The 21,332-nt window shown below is 41.3% G+C and overlaps 1 non-coding gene across 1 annotated transcript; it reads right to left on the bottom strand.

The window, feature by feature from the left end:
- Window positions 1-5,981: 5,981 nt before the first annotated feature.
- TRNAE-CUC (transfer RNA glutamic acid (anticodon CUC)) lies at window positions 5,982-6,054 on the bottom strand. The gene has a single exon. It is a non-coding gene; the product is annotated as a tRNA-Glu (tRNA).
- Between the last annotated feature and the right edge of the window lie 15,278 nt (window positions 6,055-21,332).

Genomic DNA, 21,332 nt, shown 5'->3' on the forward strand with positions numbered 1-21,332 from the left:
CCAGCACTGAATTCTGATTTTTTTCCCCTCAGCCCTGTGAGATTGCTAAAGCCTTGCTGATTTTTCTGCCTCTTTGCAGCGTTTATTTTCTTGTATTCCCAGCCTTTTCTTCTGCTCCATGAATCAGCATATACCCCCAGAGGAAAGGCAACATGCAGAAGATCAACTCACATCTTGGGCTTTCCTTCCCTCTGGCCTCACCTTTAAGGTCTGACTGACTGTCAACTCTTCATTAACCTCATAAAGATGTACTTTGTGTTGTCATCTTATTTCTCTAACCCTTGATGGAATCATTGTTTCCACATGTTACTTCATCACAGGTAGTTGCAGAAGTTCTGATTTAGTCTAGAGTCAGTTCATCACCATTTAAAAACATCCTAGATAATTCTCAAGTGAAGCCCAAGTTGAAATACACTTTTTTTTTCTATTTGTTTCTCCATATTACATAAGGATAATTTTATTGCATTATATTTTCATTTAAATATTTAATTTTATGAACTTTCAAATTGATATACATAGAGTTGAATAGACTTAGCCCTTACAATTCTTTTACTTTCCTTTTTATCTGCAGTTATTTTCCTGTTATCTTGTTTTTAATATTTATATTTGTACCTTCTTTTATTGCTTAATAGTCATATAGATACTTATTCATTTTACTTTCTAAATATCAACTCTTTGATTCATTTATTATCTCTATTTTTTCTTATTCATTATATTCTAATTTTTAGCTTTGTTAAATCTATTTTTTCCTTAGTGTGTCTACTTGTTTTCCATAAGTATTTTAATTGAATATTAATTAATTTATTTTTATTATTTCTTATTAATTAACATAAGCACTTAAGGCTATGGACTTTTTTCTGAACATGAATATAGCCATATCCATAGGTACACTTACATAGTAGTTTCAATTATCATTATTTTCTCTAAAATTTGAAACTGTGGTTATTTGGTCCTTAGCAATCTGTCCAGTGGGTCTACATTAAGAATAACATTGAATGATTTATCAATAATGTTTTGTTTTAATGGAACTTTTGACAGGGAATAGTTTCTATAATTTTGTGAAACAAATTAGTCCAATTTTTGAGTAGCGAAGGGATCCAGAATGACACAGTCTAAGAAGATTCTCAGTTTTGATTATAGATGTTCTTAGAAAATGTGATGCAGGCCACCATTTAAAATATAAATTGAATAATGTTGGTCTTATATCAGTGCTGGGAACTGGCCATGGCTGTCCAGACATTGTCCCCTCACAGTCCAGGGAAGTGAGCTTCAGCATCCTCTGGAAATCTCAATAACCCTTGTCTTCAAAGAACTGGCGATAAAATACAGATTTGAGTTGAAAGTCATGTTTATTTCTCACTATTGTTTAGTCCTTGTCACTCAGTGACTTACAGCTATCAGGAGATGAATGTTAATCAAAATATTTTTTGCAAAAAGGAACACAGATTTCTTTGAAAGGAAGAAGTGAAGGTCACAGAGAGACTTTTCAGTCCTTGAGATTTTCCTTTGCTTTTTTTTTCCCCCACTAAGTGATTTGCTGCCATAGTTCCTCACTTTCCTTCTTCCTACCAAAGCTTTCCATGTGCTTTTAGATTTTAGTATTACCTGATGATGGCCATTCTGACCTGTGTGAAGTGATACCTCATTGTAGTTTTGATTTGCATTTCTCTAATAATTAGTGATGTTGAGCATCTTTTCATGTGCTTTTTGCCATCTCTATGTCTTCTTTGGAGAAATGTCTATTTAGACCTTTCAAGCATTTTTTTAGTTGGGTTGTTTGATTTTTAGGGTTTTTTTTAGCAGTACATGGGCCTCTCACTGTTGTGGCTTCTCCTGTTGCGGAGCACAGGCTCCGGACGTGCAGGCTCAGTGGCCATGGCTCACGGGCCCAGCCGCTCCACGGCATGTGGGATCTTCCCAGACTGGGGCACGAACCCATGTACCCTGCATCGGCAGGTGGACTCTCAACCACTGCGCCACCAGGGAAGCCCGGGTTGTTTGTTTTTTTGTTATTGAGTTGCTTGAGCTGTTTGTATATTTTGGAGATTAACCCCTTGCTGGTTGCTTTGTTTGCAAATATTTTCTCCCATTCTGTGGGTTGTCTTTTCATTTTGCTTATGGTTTCCTTTGCTGTGCAAAAGCTTTTAAGTTTAATTAGGTTCTATTTGTTTATTTTTGCTTTTATCTTCATTACTCCAGGAGGTGGATCAAAAAAGATATTGCTGTGACCAAGGTGATTCTGGTTATTTTTAATACGTTGGTTGCTATGGAGGGCATGACATTAAGATAAAGGAAAGGAAAAAGCAGTTGCCTGAAAGTAAAACAAAGCAAAAATAGCCCTTCAAATGAATTCTTCCTATCTAGGGGTAAAACAAAACTATTTGCTGCCTTACTGTGATCTAAGGCCCATCCATAATTGACATTGGAGTGAAGGCCATTTTTGGTGGGTTGCAGGTGGTTTCATTTGGGACACTTAATTGGGGCAATAATGTATTGCTCACTTTCTGAAGCATGCTTGGTTTGAGCTGTGGTCAATAAGGAGTGAGGCAGAGAACAGAGTCCTTGGAAGAACAAATCTCTTTTTTTAAAAGCTATCTTGACATTTAGATATCCTAGCTGACATTATATTCATTCCTGAGGAAATCACACAAGACAACCACCCAATTTACTCTTTTCTTTTTATTTATTTATTTATTTATCTATTTTTGACTGCACTGGGTTTTCGTTGCTGTGTGCAGGCTTTCTCTGGTTGCGGCGAGCGGGGGCTACTCTTCCTTGTGGTGCGCAGGCTTCTCATTGCAGTGGTTTCTCTTGTTGCGGAGCACGGGCTCTAGGTGCACAGGCTTCAGTAGTTGTGGTGTGCAGGCTCAGTAGTTGTGGCTCACAGGCTCTAGAGCACAGGCTCAGTAGTTGTGGCGCACGGGCTTAGTTGCTCTGTGGCATCTTCCTGGACCAGGGCTCAAAACTCTGTCCCCTGCATTGGCAGGCGGATTCTTAACCACTGAGCCACCAGGGAAGCACCCCCAATTTACTCTTTAATTTACTCTCAAGTCACTCTGGAAGAGGCTGAAGGGGATCACTGGGTCTGCAGAGCACGGGAAATCACAGCATAAAAGAAGCAAAGTGATTCTACTCAACAGGAAGTCTTCATGAGCTGTTTCAAGATATTGTAACAAAAACGAGCTCTGGGGCTTCCCTGGTGGCGCAGTGGTTGAGAGCCTGCTTGCCAATGCAGGGGACATGGGTTCATGCTCCGGTCTGGGAAGATCCCACATGCCACGGAGCGGCTGGGCCCATGAGCCATGGCTGCTGAGCCTGAGCGTCCTTAGCCTGTGCTCCACAATGGGAGAGGCCACAACAGTGAGAGGCCCACGTACTGCAAACAAACAAACAAACAAACAAAAAAAACGAACTCTGTTATGTGTTTGGGATAGATGTAAGATCTTGAAAGAAGTAATTACAGAAGTAATTTCTGGAGGACTTATGACACTCAACTACCAGCTGGACTGCTTTGCTTCCTTTTCATTTCTTGATAGGCCAATCCATAATATACATAGATGATCTTCTTTGCAAAACAGAAATAGAGACACAGATGTAGAGAACAAACATATGGACACCAAGGGAGGAAAGGGGGAGTGGGAGGAATTGGGAGATGGTGATTGACATATATACACTATTGATATTATGTATAAAATAGGTAACTAATGAGAACCTACTGTATAGCTCAGGGAACTCTACTCACTGCTCTGCGGTGGCCTAAATGGGATGGAAATCCAAAAAAGAGATGTATGTATACATATAACTGATTCACTTTGCTGTACAGTAGAAACTAACACAACATGTAAAGCAACTCTACTCCAAAAAAATTAATTATAAAAAAAGAAGTTAAGAAGCATACATGATTATGACAAAAATAGAGGGAGCTGAAATAACTTGTTGGTAAACAGAGGGTATTGTCTTTGTACACCTACAGAATATTAAAAAATAAAAGAGACTGTAGGAGAACCTCCAAATTCTGGCAGACTCTTCTTTGAAACCTTGGTTTTTCCTTTTGTTGTCTGTCCTTCCCACTATGGAATTTGAGAGATTCCAGTGACAGAGAGATCAAGGTCAGAGGTGAAATGTTTTAAGGTGAAGGTACGAAGCTAAAGAGGACCTATCTAGGCTCTTGGGAGGAAAATCCGTTGGTTTGCAAGCAACATAACTTGCTTGTCTCTCGCTCGCTCTCATTACCTGTCCCCCTCTCACCACCACTTCTGGGTTTCTGGACCATCTCCTTTCCACATACGAAATTCCCAAAGGAGATGGTAAACTTGTAGACTGATGGGCTTCATTCTTTCCTTAAACTCCTCTCCCCCTTCTTATGCTCATCCTCCCCTTCCACATCACCTTACCCAACACCTAGAGAGCAGTAGGAACAAACACTAATTATTTTTTCAAATGATCAGATGACATATAACTTTTACATTCAAATGAGTATTTTGACCTTCACTGTGACCTCTCGTGGTGCTACAGATGTTACAGTAATGATGATGGTGCTGAAGTCATTTTGAATCCTCCACTTTATGGACCTCCTTCTGCTCCTACAGCAGGGTTTTGAACAGTCCTTTCAAGGGGCAAAAATCTTCATTGACTCAATACATACGTACGATGAACCTACTATGAAATTGTACTTACATGGACTACAAGCATCGTCTCCACTGCCTGCAGCCGCCCTGAAGACCTGGGTCATACTTTTGCAGAGAGCTCAGAACACCTTACTCCACTGAAGTGGTCCTATTCTCTCCTGCGTGCCTATCCTTACAACTCTTGAACACAAAATTCTCTTAACATATCTATTATGGAGCTTATAATTAGGAGAATACACACATACCTAAAAGATGCTGTTACACCCTCAATGGCTTTTGTGTTACATACAGCAAAAATGGTGTTTTTCGTTTTCTTGCTAAAAAGTTAAATATTTACCAAACCAACACTTCTGACACCTTCTAATTCACTTTGATTTTTTAATCACTTGCACTTGTTTTGAAAGATAATTCAAATAAAACGGGACTCGATTTAAGTAGACCTATTGCTTTGGGGTCAGCTACAGCTCTGCAATTCTTATAGTGTTTTGCCTTTGTTGCTGTGGTTGATAATGAGATGGTTCACGGGAAGGGAGGAATAGGATAATTAAACCTCTGCTTTGGGACATTTGCAAACTGGAGTGATTTACCTGGGCACAGAATTGTTCTCTCCCTCACACATTTGAGGAAGAAATGAAGAACAGGTAAGAGAGAATTTAGGAGCCATAAGAATTATACTGACTCTTTGGTTATTTTCATACTCTGCTATTTGGTAGAGTGTTCTTTAATTGATTACTGGAAGTATATTCACACCTGTGTCAGTCTGGATTCTCTGAGAAGCAGACTCAGTAATGAGCACAGGATGTTTTTGTAAAAGATCAAGAGGGAGGGAACAAGGATGGTGCAGGGCGAACCTCAGACTCTTATGCAGACTTGACAAAGGTTCAGTCAAGGGTCAACCCGATGGGGAGCCCCACAGCAAAGGTCATCCTTTGGGGAAGAAATAGTTGAGCCCTAGACAGCTACTATGATCAGTCATTGGCTAGAGGGTCTACAAGAAGTCCATGGCCTCAGCTCAAGCTCCTGTAGGTACCACAACTGGAGTCTGTCAGCCATCCTCCTCCCTATGACTGGATGGTAAAGTCTTCCTTGAAGGAGATCCAAGCAGAGCACCTCCATGGCTGCCATGGTCCCCAAGTATGCCCTTAAGCTTGTGATCCTCCCTCCCCTGGGATCACAAGAACTTGCAGCATCCCTCACCTTAGGTAAATATGTCACACACAAACACAGAGAAGAAGGAACTGTACAGTCTTGACTTCCGAGTTCCCAAATAATCTTTTTTTTTTTTTTTTTTGCTATTTTCCTTTTCTTTCTTTTTCTTTTTTTGACCATGCCACATGGCTTGTGGAATCTTAGTTCCCTGACCAGGGATCGAATCTGGGCCTCCTGCATTGAGAGTGCAGAATCCTAACCACTGGACCACCAGGGAAGTCCCCCAAATAATCTTTTGATATGCATGGCTGTGACAGTTACTTGAGAGAAGAGTCATTGTGTATATCAAAAGCCTGTCATACCCAATGAAAAAGAGAATAGGACAATTCTGTGACCAGAGAAAATTGTTGCCCCCTTCAAAATGGGGAGGAAGGCAAGTGAAAGAAACTAAAGCAGGTGGCTGTTTCCTGGTCGGGAGAAGGACAAGTGTGATAACCCAGACAGAGGAGAGGGCTGAGAGCCTGACCTAGGACAGCACCACACAGGTCCTCGGACTCTTGCCAACAGACTGAGAATCCAGCTTGCACACTGCTCCACAAGCCTTCAGGCCAAGGGAAAAGAAGTCTTCTCCTAATTGGTCTGCCCAGAAGAGGTGCATCTCGGCAGTTCATCCACAAAGAATGGACACGTTTTCTCTAATTTGCACAAAGTTCCTTGTACACCAGCAGGGGCCAGTGCATTGCTTTCTGGATGGAGTCTGAGAAAACCACAAGGTCTCAGAAGCCTCTCCATCCAAGCAAGTCCAGGTGAGGAGACAATGAATGCCAGATGGGCTGTTTATGATCCAGGGCCTGAAGCTTCCTCATCAGGTCCTGTAGCACACTGCCGGGAAGGCTAAAATTTCTCCCTTCCATGCCCACTGCAGTACTAAGGTTGTCCTGAAGCTGGAAGGGGTCTTAAAGGGAAAAAAGGAACTTATTCTGGAGGAGTAAGGAACCAAGAATGAAAGAGCATATGAGAATTAGTGGATCACAAGTGCATAAGTAGTATTGATCCATCATTGTTCCCTCAAAGTATTCCATGAACCCTGGGGACTCAGCAATAGCTCTGGGGAGAAATGGGAAGGATATTATAGGGACAGAGACTCTCTTATATGAGTGTGATTACTTAAATTCAATGAGTTTAGGGGCTTCCCTGGTGGGCCAGTGGTTAAGATTCTGCGCTTCCACTGCAGGGGGCACATGTTCGATCCCTGGTCAGGAAATTAAGATCCCGCATACCCTGTAGTGTGGCTGAAAAAAATAATAATAAATAATAATAAATAAAATAATAATAAATTCAATGAGTTTAAATATCTGCCATCCAGAAGAATAGGGACCCAAAGGAGTTGAGTGGTAGAAAAATTAAAGATATACATTTGTCTTCACACCTGCGTTTGTGACCTGAAAAATTAGAGCCTCTTATTAATTAATGACCGAGGTTCCAAGTTCATGTGAATTGCCCAAGGTCTTCCAAGTAGTTAAGTGGAAAAGCAGTACTCACACTCAGGCTTTTTGACACCAACCGCAGTGTTCTCTAACTTACCACGTTCTCTCTGCAACCTGTTAGGAAACTGAGCTAGCAGTGTGCAGGGTTTGGCACACAGCAGGTGCTAGATAAGTGCATGCTAGTGAATGCTAGTTGACTCATTTGCTGCATCCCTGAAGTTCCAATTAGCTGCACACACAAAGCTGAAAGGCTTTAGTCCTGGGTTTTAATTAGCAAACCAGGATAAGCCTAAGTACTTTAGAGCAGCGGTCCCCAATGTTTTTGGCACCAGGGATGGGTTTTGTGGAAGACAATTTTTCTATGGACAGGTGGCAGGATGGGTGATTCAGGCGGTAATGCAAGTGATGGGGAGCGGCAGATGAAGCTTTGCTTACTCGCTGATGACCTCCTGCTATGCAGCCAGGTTCCTAACAGGCCTCAGAGCAGTACCGATCCGTGGCCTGGGGGTTGGAGACCCTGCTTTAGAGAAAGGGAGAAAGACAGTTGAAACTGGAATTTTTAATGATAAGAACCACTGATCTGTTTACACACATGATGCCAGAATCTGGCTGGTGAATATTACAGGAGCATTTTTTTAACATCTTTATTGGAGTCTAATTGCTTTACAATAGTGTGTTAGTTTCTGCTGTATAACAAAGTGAATCAGCTATACATATACATATATCCCCATATCTCCATCATCTTGAGTTTCCCTCCCACCCTCCCTATCCCACCCCTCTAGGTGGTCACAAAGCACTGAGCTGATCTCCCTGTGCTATGTAGCTGCTTCCCACTAGCTATCTATTTTACATTTGGTAGTGTATATATGTACATGCCACTCTCTCACTTCGTCCCAGCTTACCCTTCCCCCTCCCCATGTCCTCAAGTCCATTCTCTACCTCTGCGTCTTTATTCCTGTCATGCCCCTAGGTTCTTCAGAACCCTTTTTTTTAATTTAGATTCTATATATACATGTTAGCCATAGTTCAAAAGTAGTCATGTCCCACAATGTTCATTACAGGAGCATTTTAACAGCCAAAGTGCTGTACACAGAGCTGGAACCCTGAAACTACAGCTCTGAATGTCCATCTCTTTCCTGTGAGAACATCACCTACCACTGAGCCCAGACAGCAGGCCACTCAGTTCTGAGTCTATTTTGGCTTGGAGTCCCCCCACACCCCGCCACTGCTGTTTACCTCCCAGCCATGAAGTCTGGGAACCAGACCAATTTATTTTATATTTCAAATGCAAAGGGTTTAGAATAACTACATTGATTCACAAAGTCAGTTCTACTTTAACTCAGACACATACACAAACACACACAAAGGAAAATGTGCATTTGCTGAAAGATTTCTTAATTTACGGATTCATTTTACTTTATTTTATTTTTATTTTTTAATAAATTTATTTATTTATTATTTATTTATTTTTGGCTGCTTTGGTTCTTCGTTGCTGTGTGTGGCTTCCTCTAGTTGCAGCGAGCGGGGGCTACTCTTCGTTGCGGTGCGCGGGCTTCTCATTGCGGTGGCTTCTCTTGTCGTGGAGCATGGGCTCTAGGCGCGCAGGCTCAGTAGTTGTGGCGCAGGGCTTAGTTGCTCTGTGGCATGTGGAATCTTCCCCGGCCAGGGCTCGAACCCGTGTCTCCTGAATTGGCAGGCAGATTCTTAACCACTGCACCACCAGGGAAGCCCCCTCCAATTATTTTTTGATAGCTGCATTCACTGAACAAATTTTACTTTAGCTCCATTTAAAAAAGGAGGACCAGGTAAATAGAATTTGACACCATCTGCTTGGAAAGTAGTCATGATGTATCAGTGCCTTTTTCTAGCTGATAAAAACATGGAAATGCTAAGTGAAAGCAATGTTGTTGTAATTAATGCACAGGCGTCTAAGGCACTGCTGGTAAGATGGACAAGGAAATATGAAGGCTGCATGTCACTGCCTTAGGCTTTAGAAAATTAAAGAACTCCAGTGAGAGAAGACGTTCCTCCAGGTTTCTGGCTTTTCATTTGTAATCCATGTGAAGCATCTGAGCGCATTTAGTGCACATTATTTGCCAAATACTTCTAGGAATTGTAAAATTAATTAAAGAGAACGCGTTTTGTAATGCCTGTGTAAGCATAGCGGTTCTCTTCATAAGAGAAAATACTGTCCAAATTCAAATTTTGTAGGCAGGTATGGCTGATAACTTGGTGTTAAGATGAGAAGCAAAATGGCATAGTGTTTTAAAGTGTGGGCTCTGTAATTTAATAGAATTCTGTTCAGCTATTTATTCTATCATTTCCTTGTTATGTGATCCACAATTAATTAAAATCTTATAAGCTTCAGTTTCTGTATCTGTAAAATGGGTATATTTGCAGTAGCTGTTTCAGTTATTGATTGAAGCAGACCACCCCACGACTTGGTGGCCTGAAACTATAATTTATTACATGATAACGTGGGATAAGTAGGTGGCTCTTTTACTTCACATAGAATTAGATGTGACATCAGCTTAAGTCTTAGGAAGGCTAGTGTCATCTGGCGACTAGACTGAGAACTCAGAGTTATTGAGCTGTTGACTGGGGTTCTGTGGTTCTTCTCCACATGGCATGGCATCTGAGTTCCAAGAAAGAGCATTCCAAGAAGAAAGTGGAAGCTTTCAGGCCAGTTAAAGGCTAGGGTCAGAGTTGGCACTGCACCATTTCCACTGTACTCTACTGATTGATTGTGAAGATTAAATAAAATTTGAGCATTTTACACAGATCTAGTTCCTACCAAGCATTTATTCAGTTGCTGCTTTTTTTTTAAATAAATGTATTTATTTATTTTTGGCTGCATTGGGTCTTCGTTGCTGTGTGCAGGCTTTCTCTAGTTGCGAGAGCAGGGGCTACTCTTCGTTGTGGTGCGCGGGCTTCTCACTGCGGTGGCTTCTCTTGTTGTGGAGCACGGGCTCTAGGCACGCGGGCTTCAGTAGTTGTGGCTCACGGGCTCAGTAGTTGTGGCTTGCGGGCTCTAGAGTGCAGGCTCTAGAGTGCAGGCTCAGTAGTTGTGGCGCACGGGCCTAGTTGCTCCACGGCATGTGGGATCTTCCCAGACCAGGGCTCGAACCCATGTCCCCTGTATTGGCAGGCGGGTTCTTTTTTTTTTTAAATTATTTATTTATTTATGGCTGTGTTGGGTCTTCGTTTCTGTGCGAGGGCTTTCTCTAGTTGTGGCAAGCAGGGGCCACTCTTCATCGCAGTGCGTGGGCCTCTCACTATCGCGGCCTCTCTTGTTGCGGAGCACAGGCTCCAGACGCGCAGGCTCAGTAATTGTGGCTCACGGGCCCAGTTGCTCCGCGGCATGTGGGATCCTCCCAGACCAGGGCTCGAACCCGTGTCCCCTGCATTGGCAGGCAGATTCTCAACCACTGCACCACCAGGGGAGCCCAGCAGGCGGGTTCTTAATCACTGCGCCACCAGGGAAGTCCTATTCAGGTGCTGTTAATGTTGATATTATGCCAGTACAATTATAATTTAGATTATAGGAGATGGCACTATGGCATCTAAAATTAAGGCTTGGGACACTGAAACTATACAGTGATGACATATTTAAAATCATTTAAAAAATCAAAATGGAGTAACTGTGGTTCAGACACACAAAAGGGAGCCAGGTGACCACTTTGGATGTGCTTTCAGACACATTCCTCCATTATTTAGAACCTGTATTTTCTGAACTGTATCAAATTTAGGGCCACACTAGCCATTTTCACAACAATATCTGCTAGCACCTGCTAGCTGCAACCCCACCCTTGGCTTTTGCAACTATGTAATCATTTTGAACCCAAACCTATCCTTGCTTAGCAAGCACCTTTACTTCTTGCCAGCTCCAATCTAACTTTTGACAGTTTATGTAAGCTTGTGGCGTTTTGTCGCCTTTATAAGCCTTCCCCATTTTGTATTCCAGCAGAATATAATTCAAGTGCTTTTGAATCGGTGTCTCCTGGGCTGCAGTCCTAACAAACCTCAGATAGATGCCTCTTTATTTCAATCAGTCTTCCTTTCTGAAATTCTGGTTAACAATAGGCACCATGAAGGTAGGTCTTTAAAGATTACCTGGTCAACCACCCTCACTTGATCATTAGAGAAACTGAGACCCAAAGATAAGCATGACTTACTGAAGGTCACACAGCTCATGGTAGAGCTCAGTTTGAAAACTAATCTCCTACCTAGTCCATTATTCTTTACAGCAGGCAAATTTCTTTCCTTCTCCAGGGCCGCAGTTCCTCCATATGTAAATTGGGGTTAACAGTGAAATGCTTTCCTTAAAGTGCCATTGTAAGGATGCAGTGAATTAATTAATGTAAAGTGCTTGTTACAATGTCTGACAATGAGTACATCCTCAAGAAAGGCTCTATACTACTTCTGCAACAGTTTTTCTGTGGCTGTGAGAGTGACTGGGATTCAGTGGATAACTTCAGACTTCCACCCAACAAGAAATCACCCTGAACCCTTTAAAACGAGTCCCTTTCCAATATCTATTAATTTCCCTCCAATATAGCTTCAGAATCCACTCACTTCTCCCCATGCCCTATACTGTGACCTTAATGTTCATGTAATTTCAGACTGAGGTCATTGCAACAGCCTCTTAGTTCATCTTCTAAGCCTCTAGGAGTTCTAAGACAATTTTTTAAATGTGAAATAATTCAATACAGTAATAAGTAAATAAATGACATTTGTCTCAGGATCAAATGATGACAATATAATATAGTGAACACTATTGGATGCCTACCCAGCATGGATTGCCAACTTCTTTCTTCTTAATAGGAAAATCCTTTGTTATTTTGTTCAGATATCCACCCTTCCTCCCAGCAGTCAAATGCCTAAGGGAAAGTGAACTACTTCCTGGTCCAAAGAACATTTGATTAGGTTAAGGGCAATTTTTCCCAAAAAGGGTCTTGACATTTTAGGTGGTACCATTCTTCCTTGTGAAAGGCTGTCCATGTATTGCTGGACATTTAGCTGTCTAGATATTTCCTGCTAAATATTAAGAGCCATCTAGTCATGTGACAACCAAAAATGCCAAATAGTATTATTGTCTAATTTGTGAACCACTAGTCTAATGGTTCAGACTAGGCATGTGATCCAATTCTGATGATTAAGAGGTAGAGAAAATTCTACTGAGAAATGCCTAGGAAAAGTTTCTTCACATCATCAAAAAGGCCACAAAAAGAGATGCCACTTTCCTCTCAATTATGTCATGTCTACACTGATCCCCTGAACTACTACTTTGCTACCATCCTGAAAATGAAACCATCCTCAAGCTTGGTGGACTGGAGGAATAGCAAAACCCTGGGTTCTTGACTTTCTAAATCAAATAACTCTGAGACCCATACTATCTTGGGATTTCTTTTTTTTTTTTTTTTTTTTTTTTTGTGGTATGCGGGCCTCCCACTGTTGTGGCCTCCCCCGTTGCGGAGCACAGGCTCCGGACACGCAGGCTCAGCGGCCATGGCTCACGGGCCCAGCCGCTCCGCGGCATATGGGATCCTCCCAGACCGGGGCACGAACCCGTATCCCCTGCACCGGCAGGCGGACTCTCAACCACTTGCGCCACCAGGGAGGCCCGGGGTTTCTTTTTATAACAAAATTTTAGCACTTAAACCAGTTTGAAGTGGCATTTCTGTTACTTGCTGCCGAAAGCACCTTAAATAATCTGTATAATATACTTAGTCCTTAAACCTACCTAGAAGAAAGGGGAATTTTCAACTAGAGAGCTTATTGTTTTTGAGAGGTAAAACCAAATCTGTATTACAAGGCATTTCTCTCTCTTTCTCCTCCTAAAATCCATTCAGAGAATTGATTTAAAAGCAGAGAAGAATCATTTGGAAAAAATAGCATGCAGCTTTGTTGGCTCAACAAAATATATATTGATTTCTTTACTAGAGGGAAGGAGAAATAAGTTTCTATCTCCTACAAATTACTGGTCAGATTAGTCCTTTGCTATTTCTAGATTGAGCCATTATCTTCATGATTCTTCTTTCTCACCTCCTCTTTTCTTTTAATAGAAGGTGACTACTTTGGGGGGCACCTGGACTGAAGGTCAACCTCAACTTTTAGGGGTCTTACTCAACAAAATAAGTCAAACAGACATTTTGGTTACCACAGGAAGGAAAATTTCTATCCAGAGAAAGAGTTCTCTGTATCTATAAGCAGAAGAAAGGAAGCACTAACTACTCTTTATAACCAATTTCACAGTTTAGGTTTGTGTTTGAATCACTAGCCACAGGTAGGGACAGTCTGTACAGCAGAAACCAGAAAGAGGTAAGCAGAGCAACTCAGCTGAAAGTAAAGGACTTCTACAAGGTCAGTCTTTTCTTCTGCATAATTCAAGGTGTAACTTACATGAAAGTGCTGATTATAAAGCTGACTCATTGTTTTAGAACTTGGGCACAAATAGAAAATGCATGCTTTGATGTATTCCTTTTGGACCAGCCTTTGTCTAGTGGATCACAGTGGACAAGGGTTTCAGTTCCCCAGGTCTTGAGTCTGTCCCTTGAAGAAGATAGGAAATTGGGCTGTAAATGTCTTCCTGGAACATGTAGAGGAGAGAAAAATCTGCATTCCTTTGAAGGCTGTTTGGCTATCCATCGTGCATTCCTGAAACGTAGTCACTCTGTTTTAACTGTGCTTGGATAATTGAGATTGCCTGGCAGTGAAGGGAGGTGATGGAGCGAGAGGAAGAAGCTGGCTTGGATGGCAGGAACAAGGGCTTCAGCGGGGGCTGGAGGACCTGCTGCTGTCCTCCACTCTCGCTCCCGTCCTCTCACACAAAGAGCATCCCTGCGAGCCCGCCCTACGTGTAAGTGGGGACATCTCCCCCATCTCTAGCAAGCTCTGTGGGTACCAGGAACAAACCAGGCAGTATCCCACTAACAGGATACAGTAGCTTTTCTAGATTTCTCAGCTTGCTCCAATATTTATCTGAGTGGGAATTAGAAGGTCTCTGTGCTGCTTTGTGTAAAACCAATTTATTTTTTCCTTTCATTCTTCAAAGGATTAATACTGTCTATTGTTTCTGGTAAAAATTGGTGGTGGACATGTGTCCTTTTCTTTTCTTTTTCCTCCCTTCTTTCCTTCCTTCCTTCCTTCCTTTCTTTCTCTCTCTCTCTTTCTTCTTTCTTTCCTTCTCTCTCTCTTTCTTTTTTTAAACATATTTGACTGCCTTGCATCTCATACTTATTCCTATAACTGAAAGATTCCAGAGCCAATTTTTGCTACAGAGATATCAAATTAGAGCCCTCAGGCACAATCTTTTAGGAAGGGTTCAGACATGTGAAGTAAGTTTGACACTCAGATGAACTTCTACCAGACTTTGAATCCAGAGCTGGTGATAAACAAGGGAGAATCCTTTCTGTTTGTCCATTAGGATTCTTTTCCTGGTACAGCCCAGCCAGCAGCAGAATGCCGTGTCCCCTTCCAGCAGGGGGCAGCACTGTGTCAAGTGGGCATCCAGTATCTGACAGTGGTTACTGCGATGCTCTCAGGACTGATTCTGTAGCAGGGCCTCTGATGAGCCTGGCTACCTAATGACTCTTCAGGCTGCTGTGTTCAGTTATTAATGTAACATAGCTTTCTCCATCTTTTAATATGTACTTTATGATGCATCAAAGTTTTCTACTGTCTTCTGAATTCATGTTCTGTCTTGTGAAGAATCTTTAAATCAATGGTTCTTAACTGCGGAGGATTTTGTCCCTTGGAGAATATTTTGCCTGATGCTCTCTGTATTTTTAATGTTTTAGGTAGGTCAATTATCTTTCCTGATCTTGGAATCGTGACCTTATGTACAAGACATCCTATGGGGCCTGGCAGCACACTGCCCTCTGCTCACTAGGGGTGTATGTTCCAGGGGTGCCCCCTATGTGGGCTGAGTGGGCCCTCTGCCATGGCAGGTTGACCGGGTCTGTTGCATTCTCATAAGGCAGGGCTGGTCCTTGGCCTAAGTGGCTGCCAGGCCCTGCCTTGTACAGAGGCTGCTGCGCATTGGTGGACAGAGCCATGTCCTAGCTCTGCTGGCTGCGGAACCTGGGGGATTCTGGGGCGGGTGTTAGCTGGCTGGTGGGCAGGTAAGCCCCCAGCACTAGTGAGGTAGAGGGAGGACGCCAAAATGGCACCTGCCCACACCAGTGTCCTTTTGCTAGAATCGGCTCCCCATTTGGGCATCTAGGCTGCTGGTGGGGTGGGAGGGTCTCATTTGCCCCCTTGCCTCTCTGGGACACTCTCCAAGATCAGCAAGTGGGTCTGACCCAGGGTCCTTTCAAATGACTGCCTCTGTGCTGGCACCCAGACCATGTGCCATTTTGCACACACCCGAGTCTCTGTTTCCTACAGCCCTCTGGCTCTCCCATACACAAGCCCCACTGACCTACAAAGCCAGGCATTCTGGGGGCTTGTCTTCCTGGTGCAGAACCCCCAGGCTGGGAAACCTGATATGGGACTCGGACCCCTCGCTCCTTGGGCAGAACCTCTGCAGTTGTGAATATCCTCCTGTTTGTGGGTCGCCCACTTGGGGAGGTGGGTCCTGACTATAATGTATCTCTGCCCCTCTTACTCATCTCATTGTGGTTCCTTCTTTATATCGTTAGTTGTGGAAGATCTTTTCTGCTTCTCTTCAGGTCATCCCCATCAACAGCTGCTCTGTAAATAGTTGTAATTTTGATGTGCCTTTGGGAGAAGTGAGCTCAGGATCTTCCTACCCCGCTATCTTAGCTACTCCCCTCTTGACTCTTAAATATGTAGTGTAACTTCCAAATATGTATCTATGTATCTCCCAGCCCTTACAATTTATTTGTCTATCCTTACAGTCCTTCAATGGAATTTCACAGTTTTTTGCGGAAATGTGGAGAATAAAGTTAAATTTCCTAGCAAGCCATCCTAAACTAATTCTGGATTTTCTCCAAGCCTATCTCAGATTTTTCCTTCTAGCAACATTATTATGACTCCCACGTACACACACACACACACACACACACACACACACACACACACACACACACACCCCAGGCTGCACATTGGTGCTTTGATCATTCTATTTCTTTTCTCTTGGATTCATCCTCTTCTCTGCTCATTCATATGATATATACTCTATAAACATCCCCACCGTAGACTTAACTAAGCACCCCCCTTTAATGCTTCTGGTAGTAAAATTAATGGTTTCTTCCATGGTATTGCAAGGAATTATTTTTGAATCTGTATTCTCTTCTAGACTGTGATGTCACTGAAGGGAGAAACCTTGTTTTATTCAGGTCGAAATTCCCCAGTGAACAGTGGAAAAACTCAGAGTATGTTGAGTGGAACTGAATGTGCAATGAACACCAGTGTAGTGTCCTACTGGTTGCATGTTTGTTCTGCAGTGGTTCTTGGACAAACTTCAGGAGGAATAATAAAATCTGCTATCAATGTCTGCCTAGAGTGTGGTGGAGAAGAAATCGAATGTCATGATTGATTAGTGATGTCTGCCTTGAGCAGATTTGCAAGTGACAAGTTTGTCAGTGCTCTTTTTAAATCTCAGGTTCTTTGACTCTAGCCTCTGAAAGATTTGTACACTTGGGTCCAAATAAATCTCTCTCTCTCTCTCTCTCTCTCTGTTTTTTATAACTGGTTTCTCAGCCATCACTATTGTGACAGAAGTATAGAAGTAACATGAATGTATGCTTTCTTTTTTTTTTTGGTCAAAAGCATTATATTTTGTTTTCTCTGGCCTAGGACTCTGTTTAGAATGAAGGAACAGATGCTTAGTGCTCATGGGCAAAACTTCAGAAAGTTAGTTTGTGTTTCAAGCCTAGACATGCTGAACAACAGGATGGTCCTGAAACCAAGTGCTTGAATTGTCACAATAGCCCAGAGGAGGAAAACTGGTAGGTCCACTATGAATCTGTGCCTGACATTTTTGTCCTTACCCTGCAGAGATTTAAGGGGGCTAGACTCTCTCTGTTTTCTTCCCACTATTCAGAGCTGCTTCAGGAGGCTAATTTATCAGACAGTAGACAGATAACTAAAGTATCCAGCTTTCCCCTACCTAGTATGACAAGGGGTATCTTTGCATAAATTTTCATGAACATTGATATAAATTACTATGCTATGCTCTAACATCCTAACACCAGGGACAGAAATAAAAGAATGTAATAACTCAGGCTATGACTGCTATCTTTACATTATAATATTCAAAACTATGGGAAGGAATGGAGCCTCAACCTAAAAAGACCAGATATTGGCCAATAAATCTGTTTTTCACATCTGAGGGAAAATTGCATCCAGAAATAGCACTCCTGAGCAAATGAAAATCCACCCATCAGTTGTGTGCTCTGCTAGGTGTGGGATGCAAATAGGAATGACACTCTCTCTGAACTCACAGCACTTTTATTTCAACAGGGGAATCAAAGAGTGTTTACAAGTCATTGCAAAGCAACTCAGAGTGTTTTTGTACTAGCAGTGCAAGTAAAATGCCAAGTGAGCACAGCAAACAGAGCATGTAGAAACCTTCAGAAAGAGGTACCTTCGGTTCTATCATCAATGGTCTTTGGAGAGGGAATGAGAGAAATGGAATCTTGGATGGACTTCATATCAGAGCAGGTGTATAGAGAATTTGGGGTCAGTTCTCAGACCACTTCCCATACACTAAATACTATGCTAGATCTTAGGGTAGAGAGATATGAGTAAAACAGTGTACCTGGAATTTTCCATCGAATTGTGGGAAAGTCCCTAGCATGTCTATAGAGAATATTTAGACTGGTTTGGCTGAAATTTTGGTATAAAAGATGAATAGTGAAAAGGTAGAGTGTGGCCATATGCTAAAAATTCTTGACTGAAATATCCAAGGAGTTGAGTGTTGTTTTATGGAAGTAATTGAGCATTTTGGAGAATGGAAGTGCGATGATATTTTTGTTTCAATTACATGGCATTGCTAAGGTTATTTGAAATCTTTTCCTGAAAATTAGTAAATCATTTAAATGTATACTGAAGTGTCATTGACTTGGATTCTATGATTCTTTTCATAATTCCAACATAGACTGGACTAACATTTACTTTTGCATTATATGTGAGGAAAGGATTTAATTTTCTAAATGAACAAATAGCATGACTGAGATTCTTGAAGGAACATTTTCATTTCAAATGGGATTTAAGTATCTAAAACAGTAGTTTGCATGCCCACAGTATATGTACTTATGAAAAGGGCTTCATTAATGCCAAGTTAACTGAAGATTACTATAAATTATATATTCTATCATACAGGTTCTTCTTAATTATTTAAGACACCATTATCTCAGCAAAAGACTGACCTGATTAGAGGGGGTTCTATTTTTACAGTATCTTTTGAGATAAGAACATTTTGGCAATTTACGTCCAGTTTAGAATAAGGGTTCTAAAGAAAATTTCTCATTCTTTCATGGGAAAGCTTTTCCTAAGGGGACTAGTGGATTTTACCTCAATATTTTCCTACATCCCTACCCATCTGTAAGATTTCTCAACTATCTTTGACAGTCACGGTCATCCACACTTTGGGTTTGGAGCTCAGTGCAATCAATATCACATCCTGGAATTCAAACCCTTTACTAATCAAAAGGGTATCAAAGTATACTACTATTCCACGCTAAACTCCTATGGCTCAAACATACCAGTATCACATATGAAATTAGTATCTGCCAATGATCCAGTGACTTCCTTTATACTCTTTCTAAAGTGTAAGTATCTTGAGGATAGGAATTATGTTGAGCTCATCTTTATTAACCCCTGCTGCTTAGAATGACATAGATGCTTAAGGAGCAACTATTCGGATTGAATTCACAAAATGATTAGAATGTCTGATGAGCTCACTGAGTAGCTTTCACCAACTGATGCATAGAATCAAGAACAATTCTCTAGTGAACTCCTAACTGGATTCCCAGAGTAACAATGGTATTGTTTTTGTTGTTTCTATGTACAAACCACCAAAGTAGATACAGAATCCTGGAAAATATTTATGTGAGATTTCTTTTTCTCAATTGGAGTGTGAATTGCCAAAAAAACCTTTCCTGAGATAAGAAATCCAGTTTCTCATTTTATCCCTTAGGTCAACACTTTAGTGATTGGAAAGATGCTAAGAAATGCCACTTGGTGTAAAATTATGGCTCTCAGTGGATTGCTGTTGTAAAAAGTGACAATAATAGGTAATAATTATGACTGCTAATCTGTGAACACCTGGTAGCAGTAAGAACACCAGACAAAATGCCTCCTCCAAGGTTTGGGTCCATGTCATTTAGACCTGATTATGGTCACTCTCCAAAGAAATATGCAGAGCTCTTGAACAGTAAAATATTTGAAAAGTGAACATTATAGGATTATATTATTAATATAATAATATATTATATTATATATAATATATTATTATAATATATTATGTATAATTATATTATTATATATAATATAGGAAGCTCAACAATTAATCAACAGATATTGGACACCTACTCTATTTTTTAAAAAATTTTTATTTTATATTGGAGCATAGTTGATTGACAATGTTGTGTTCGTTTCAGGTGAGTTTCAGCAAAGTGATTCAGTTATACATATACATGTCTCTATTCTTTTTCAAACTCTTTTCCTGTTTAGGTTATTACAGAATATTGAGCAGAGTTCCCTGTGCTGTACAGTAGGTCCTCGTTGGTTACCTATTTTAAATATAGCAGTGTGTGCATGTCAATCCCAAACTCTCAATCTATCCCTCCCCGCATCCTTCCCCCCTGGTGACCATAAGTGTGTTCTCTAAGTCGGTGAGTCTGTTTCTGTTTTGTAACTAAGTTCATTTGTATCATTTTTTTTTTTTAGATTCTGCATATAAGCAACATCGTATGATGATATCATACCTACTCTCTTCTTTAGAGGCTCGCAAGAGGAGTCCATCAGCAGTACTGAGGTGAGCAGCCTAATAAAAGGAACAGAGAAGGGTGATGCCTCCCTCAACTTCTTCATCTGTTCTGTATTCTTCTCACTTTTACCTTCTAGGACAGCACTTTTATTCTGGCTGATGCTTTGGAGGACACTCTGATAAATAGTTCTGATGACAATTCTCCATTTTTTTTTATAGTTTTCTTTTGGGGTTTTGAGCATTTTAAGTAGAGTAAGAATTATTCATCTTCCCTATGTTTGTTGTGAGTGATGTGTATAATTTTGATGCGTAAAGGTTATCAGGACATGAATTATCGTATCATGCACCACCAAGCCATGGTGGTGCTGTAATGTGGACTCTGAGGACTGGCTTCCTAGGGCTGCACGTGTGGTGTTTCAAGGATGCAGGGGAAGAAGTTTGAGGTCACCATATTTGAACACCCCAAGTATAAACCCCACTGCTCACCACTAGTCCATTATTCACTGAAAGCTATTAATAAACATTCAGGTTATAGAAACTAAATGTAGAAGAATTAAGCAAACTAGGTAGGCAGATGGAAAAACTACATTTCTTTCTCCAGTTAACTGCCAGGGATTTGATGTTAACTTAGAATTATCCAGGCTTCAGCACTGAGACTTTGTTTCTTTCTTGTTTTTTTCCTGTGCATCTATCTAAATAGCTTTAAAGGTTATCCTTGCTAGTTCCCCATATTCTTTTTGCTTCTAGCCTTTTAGAGTGCCTAATCGGAACTCACAGTGGTCCCCTGGGCTGTGAAAGTGAGGCATATTGAGATCGTTAAAAAGAATTACTGATCTTGGTTCTAACAAGATGTTCAGAGATTACTGAAGGCACATTATATTTGTGTGTCATACAAGATACATGGTTTTGGAAAAGATAGACATCAGATGTCCCCTCTCCCCTCACCCTACCCTCAGTCCCTGAGACCACACGTGTGGAAGAAGAGGTTTCTGTGATTTATATACACTGGGTGCAAATGTATTCCCTTGAGATGAGCTTCAAATGTTAACTGATCTTTCTCCTGATGTGTCCTTTGTCTTCAAGGGGGTAACGCTGATGCCATACAGTGACATTTTAACAATGCTGATGGCTGTTCCCTGAACTGGGAAGATTGTGAATGCTACAGTTCTT

Source organism: Mesoplodon densirostris, chromosome 5 (genome assembly GCF_025265405.1).
Source record: "Mesoplodon densirostris isolate mMesDen1 chromosome 5, mMesDen1 primary haplotype, whole genome shotgun sequence".
Taxonomy (NCBI): domain Eukaryota; kingdom Metazoa; phylum Chordata; class Mammalia; order Artiodactyla; family Ziphiidae; genus Mesoplodon; species Mesoplodon densirostris.